The following is a 6,000-nucleotide window of genomic DNA, read 5'->3' as shown; positions in this document are numbered from 1 at the left end:
GTCGTACGCCAGGAAGGACATCCAGTGTAAAGTGTAGGGGTGTAACTGGGAGCACACAAAAGGATGACATCCTTAGAAGATGTAATCTGAAAGAAATGAATCCTCAGGTGAGACAGAGAAACAGAGATGGAAGGATGAGCAGCAGGTTAGGATGATGAAGGACACAGATGGAAATGTGTTGACAGGTTCTACAAGACAGTATGATGGAAAGATGGAAGGAAAACTTTGAAGAACTGATGAAGGAGGAAAATATTAGAGAACTCAGAGGACAAGAGGAAGATGTTGTGGAGCAGGAAGAAGCAAAGATCAATAAGGATAAATTGAGGAAGAAGAGCGGAACAGAGGAATAAAATTACAGTAAAGAGTAGAGGAGGGCAGAGGTGAATATTTGTGAACATCAGTATAGATTCATGCAGAGAAACAGAATCGCAGTTGTAAATTTTGCTTTGAGGATGTTTCTAGAGGAGACCAGAGAAGGTCAGAAGGATCTGCTGTGTGTCTATGTAAATCTAGAGAAAGTCTCTGACTGGATCAGAGAGAGGATCTGTGGTTTATAAGGACGTCTGGAGTGACAGAGAAGAAGGTTGGAGTTGATCAGAACATGGATGAGAGTAGGAAGACAGTGGTGAGATGTTCTGTAGATAAAGCAGAGGAGGTGAAGGTGTAACTGCACCAAGGATCTGCTTTGAGCCAGGAATGACAGGAACAGACCGTGGTAAATGTTTTGGAAATAAATGCAAGTAAGCATATGGAGATGGTTTGAACACTGAGTGCAGGAACAGTGACGATGTTGATTAAAGGATGCTGAGGTTAGAGCTACCAGGAAAGAGGAAGACCAAAGACGAGGTTCGTGGAGGTAGAGAAGGACATGAGGGTTGGAGTTAAGGAGGAGGATATAGAGGAGAGGATGGAGTTGAATTTGCTAAAGCGAGTATAAACAAGTTTGACATATTTTGACCATCTTCCGTCTTCATGTAGAACCTATTCAAACATATTTATTTGTTAAAATACTAATTCTATATTTTATCAATCATTACTTCACTTTTTTGAATTTTGAATTGGTAAGAAGCACCAATTTTATGTTTGTTTTTGTGTTTCTCTGAGGGGAAAAACACAAGTTACTCAAGAATGAGTTAGAACCTCATCAGGAATAGAGCTCTCGTTCAAGCAAAAGTATGTTACCTGACATGAGTAGACCTGCATCCAGAAAATAAATACTTCTTAAATTGTCATTTATTGTTGGAAGTCTATCGACTTTGACATAGTTTTGTAACACTGCCATGCTGTTTCTTTATGTTTAGGTTTAGATAAATATTATAATCACAACCAAACAAACTCAAACAAACTCCTTTGTTCTGTATGTCTTTATTTTCTATGTTGTTTTACTTTTTTAAGATTCATTTTTATTAATTTCCACAGGAAAAACATAAACATAATACATTAAAACAGCACAAGACATCTTTTGCTGAGGAAATGAAAGGGAAGAAAACTTATTTTTATGCCCCTTTTATGTGTAATACATGCAAAAAACAAACTAACAAAAAAGGTACATGTACAACCAAATACACATTACTATGTGGATGAGCATATAACATTTACAGGTGAAAACATAAGTAAAATAGACATCAAGGTTCATAGAACAAGGCGATTATGTTCACATCTCCAAAATCATACTTTAATCCCACAGTGATCACACGGTTGGTTACAGACTCTTCTGTTAAACCGTGCTAATCTCCCCTTTGTGAGTTCTATTCTATTCCATTCCCAAAACTGTCCTCTTTAAAGTAGCACGAAGAGCCAAACCCCACATTTATGTTTCTTTTCAGGAAAAATAAACTGCATCCACTGCTGGCTGGTCAAATACTATTTGGGAGCTTAGCACCTGCTGTCCCTCTAAAACCCAATTCTTACAGATTGTAATAAATCCAAAAAGTATCTGTGTTTCTCTTTCTAAGCAGCCTTAAACGCCTCCACTTGTGAAAACAATGTGTTTTTCTACATGACCTCCTTATGAATTTGGAATGCCCTCCAATCAAACATGACTTTTCATTGGAGGTTAAGGGGATCGACCTCATTGAAAACAGGCCTCTGTTTTACTGCTATCCTCTTGAAGTCATGTATTGCTTTAGTGAGGTAATATTTCTCATTTTGAGGTTGTGTTACAGCACTTTTGGAACAGACTATCTCCTGATGAAACAGTGAATTAGTAGACAGAAGGAGGAAGAACCAGAACAGCAGACTAGCCCGATTGTTTCAGGAGGCACCATTGTGTGCTTTAGTCACTGGTGTTCTACCTTCCTCTGCTTCGCACCTCTTAACGTGGACGATGTTCCAACACGTTCAGAGCCTGTTTGTGTGCAGTTGGACCTGTCGAACGACACGCCACGCCCGCATTTCTCTGCAGTGTGCTGTGAAATCTTCTCTGCTTGGGTTGTGTGGAGACAGCATGGAGGCCAAAGGGTTGAACTTTCTCTGAGATCTCAGCGTGCTCCTCTCTGTTCTGTCAGCTGATCTTACATCCACAGTATTTACTTTTTTACTGTTGCTCCACTTCCTGGGATATTGTTTTAACTATGTTCTTCCTGTGTGCCATACTTAGTAACATGCTATGTGTGAAATACATTTGCTGATGTTTTGGGAGATGGTGCAGTGGTTAGCGCTCTCGGCTCTGTTGGGTTTTTGTCCTGGCACTATGGCTTCATTAGCCCTTGTGCTATCCTAGGCATGTTTACATTGAAAGTGGGGTCATCTAGACGCCGGCCTGAGGGAAGTAGCTGAAAGAGGTGGTGGTTGGGGTGAAAAAAAGTGTAGAACTGAGCTCTTATCATTGTTTAATCTACGGCTTATGGAATCTATTATTTATTCCAAAGAGAGTTGATTATTCACCTAAATGGAGAATTATAGAGTTGCATTTTAATACTCGGGTCATACAATAAACTCTTGCTTAGATATTCTACATCTCAAGCAACCAATCCAACAACATTTCACAAAGGTTTTTAATTGCCAAATCAAAGAGCCATTGAGCATTAAATTAATACAGACAGTAAAAGCAATAAGAGACTGAAAACCAAAATCTGTTGTCTCACTAGAATACGTCACTCTAAAGTGTGAACGGGTCAGTTTAGTTACTCAACAGGATCATTTGAACATGGTACTGTGACAAAGAGGCTGAGACGTTAAGATCCATTTGTTAACGGTTTAATGGAACAGAGCAAGGGTAAGACATAAACAGTGTCAAAGGCAGGCAAAGGTCAAAAACACATAAGCAAGGAAGGGGAACAAATACACAAGGGTGAGTCAAAACACAATCTAGGTAAACCTGCTCGGAGTGACGGATAAACACGATCAAGACTTCACACTGAAGTTGAGGCTGGAGTGAGTATAAATGCTGATGGTTCTGATGAGGATGATGATGATCAGCTGTGCATAGAGAAGATTAAAGCAGGGGCTGATGGGAGTTGTAGTGAGGGAGGTGCTGAAGATGGTTAACACTCAGGAGAGGGCTCCCTCTGGTGGTCGGAGGAGGACATGACTGAGAGAGTCCTGACAGGTACAACATAAATATTGTGCCGCATAAGTTGGCAGCACACAGTTCAACACAACTGTCATCAATGAAAAACTCCTCAATGGAAACACGCCTACATGACGTAATCACGTACGCTACATGAAGTGAGAACCATGAAGACTCAATCACAAATATACACTCTTGGGTGTTTGGTGAGCAAATATGAGTCCAACACTGACATCATAAATGACACTGCAAAGTGTATCCGTTGGACACTAAAAAGTGTAATTGGTTTTAAAAGAACTCTGTAGTGTTGAAAAAAGGACTTTGTTACCTAAACACTTTTGCATTTGCTGTGTATCTTCACTCAACAGTAACTGGGTTGGCTCCAGCAACCTCATGATCCCGAAAAGGAGTTTTGAAGATAGATAGATATTTTTTGAGACAAAAAAACAATAATTCCAAAAGCTGGTGAGACCTGTGAATGGATTAAAACCTTCAGGCCTTGTGTTCTGAAGGCTCAGACAATGTTTATCAGTTTTTTTTAATATACCACTTAAAAAAGCAGGAGCAACCAGTGACGGACAAGACCATAGTTGCTGAATAATAAGTACTGAATCACTAAAAGCAGATAATTTATCCATATGTCTTAACAATACACTGATGCCAAATGTAAGAGAACAAATATGTTCTTATGACTCCCTGTCATATTGTTATAAATGTGCTTCTTTTTGTTAAAATTGCTCAATCAAAGACATTAGTATAAACTGTATTCTCTTCAGTCAGATTACACAGTTCATCCTGTGAAAGGTATCTGTACTGTGTTCCAGTACTCTATCTGAGAGGGATATTTGAGAATCTTGGAACACTTCCTCATTGGAACGACACTTTCAAATGCAAATAAATATGCATTAAAAAGAAACTTTTGGTCACTGAGGTCTGTGTAACACAGAACCAGATGTAAATACTTTTTTTTGTTTGTTTTAAAGAATAAAAAAGTCAGAAATATCTAAGATTTTTCCTATTTAAAGATCCACTTTAATGAAAACAGTGATTAGTGTTTTTAACAAGTTCTTTTGGTATTGTTTTCTCATGATGGCGGACATATATGAAGAAAATTAAGAGTAAAATTCAATTTCTGAGTACCAGTATTTCTTTATTCAAATCATTGTGAATTAGGGGCAGACAAAAAAAGCATAGTATTTGTGATCTAGAATATTTGCTGGGCGGTCCACAAGCTTCCTGCTACTCTCGCTTCTGATGCATCCTCGAATAGATCCATGAACGTCTTTGTTTTCCTCGTCTGAGCTGGAATCTGGATCTAATCTGTACAGCTGGATAACTGATATTGCTCACCAATTTTCTTGCATACATAATGTTTGGTTGGGGTGTGAAGGACTGTAAGCTAGCAAGATGAGCGATGGGAAGTGGAGGCGGGTTTACTCCACGCCAACAGTCTTTCCCACAAGCCAGAGGTGAATTTCTGATCAACTCCTGCCGCTCTGCAGAAACTATTTTCTAGAAAACACCACAGGTTCTTTGATTTTGGATACAAACGGCATAATCATAATTAAAAGACGACTGGGAGTGATTTCATAATAGATCAAAAGATGATGGAATTGGGACTTTAAATAATGGTATGATTTCTGTGTAGCTCATCTACAAACATGGTTATTAGTTTTTAATAAGAAAGGGGTGATTATCAGTTGTTTTTTTTTTTTTTTTACTTTTTAGCCATAATCCTGCTCTAAACATGTAAAAAAATGTTTAGTTCAGATTATTTATCAAGCAGCATAGAGGGAGTTCTTGTTGATAATCATCAGAATATAATATTACCTTATTTCAGAAATTGTGACTGCACTCATTATCCTGCAGATGGACCTGGTCGACAGTTTCCTGTCTTCTATTATTAGTGGATCATTCACTTGATAAAGAGGATTTTCAAGTCCTCATTGTTGTCTGACCGCTCTCCTTCGTCAGGAGGCTGGAGCCTCCATGTCTGGATTAACCTTCTACTGTAGTTTGGCTCCGGTATTGTTGAACAGGTTCTGCCCACATTCCGGGTTCATTCTTTTTTTACCTCCATGGTTTTTGTCTAAAAGGGTGGAGGAGATGATTGGTCACATGTGCAATTTAAACCAGTCTGTGGCTATCTGACATGAAGTTCACGTCCAACATGTCCTCAAACAGAATGACACATAAAGTAAGCTTCCCCTCGTTTGTGCCCTCTTGTCTTTGCCCTGTAAACTCATTACCACATTTTATAAATACAGGTACTACTAAAAAAAAAGTAGAATATAAAGAACAGTTAAATTGTCCTCTGTGTGTTTAAAAAGGGAATCTTGTATTATATCACAAATCGTAACACAAACACTGAAATGCCTCTTAGATGTATTTATTTTTTATTCATTTTGGTAATGACGGCCTATAGATCTCGATTTCAGTGTCTCAAAAATGAAAATATCACATCATACCAATGAGAAAAGTATGTTTTC

General features: G+C 38.4%; 1 protein-coding gene across 1 annotated transcript in view; it reads left to right on the top strand.

Annotated features, from left to right (window-relative positions):
* LOC112139229 (GRAM domain-containing protein 4) overlaps window positions 1-6,000 on the top strand; it is a 30,973-nt gene that overhangs the window by 1,284 nt on the left and 23,689 nt on the right. The window lies entirely within an intron of this gene.

The sequence above is a fragment of the Oryzias melastigma genome, linkage group LG6, assembly GCF_002922805.2.
Source record: "Oryzias melastigma strain HK-1 linkage group LG6, ASM292280v2, whole genome shotgun sequence".
NCBI classification, from domain to species: domain Eukaryota; kingdom Metazoa; phylum Chordata; class Actinopteri; order Beloniformes; family Adrianichthyidae; genus Oryzias; species Oryzias melastigma.
The sequence above is the reverse complement of the archived record's forward strand: the minus strand, read 5'-3'. Positions and strand labels throughout refer to the sequence as shown.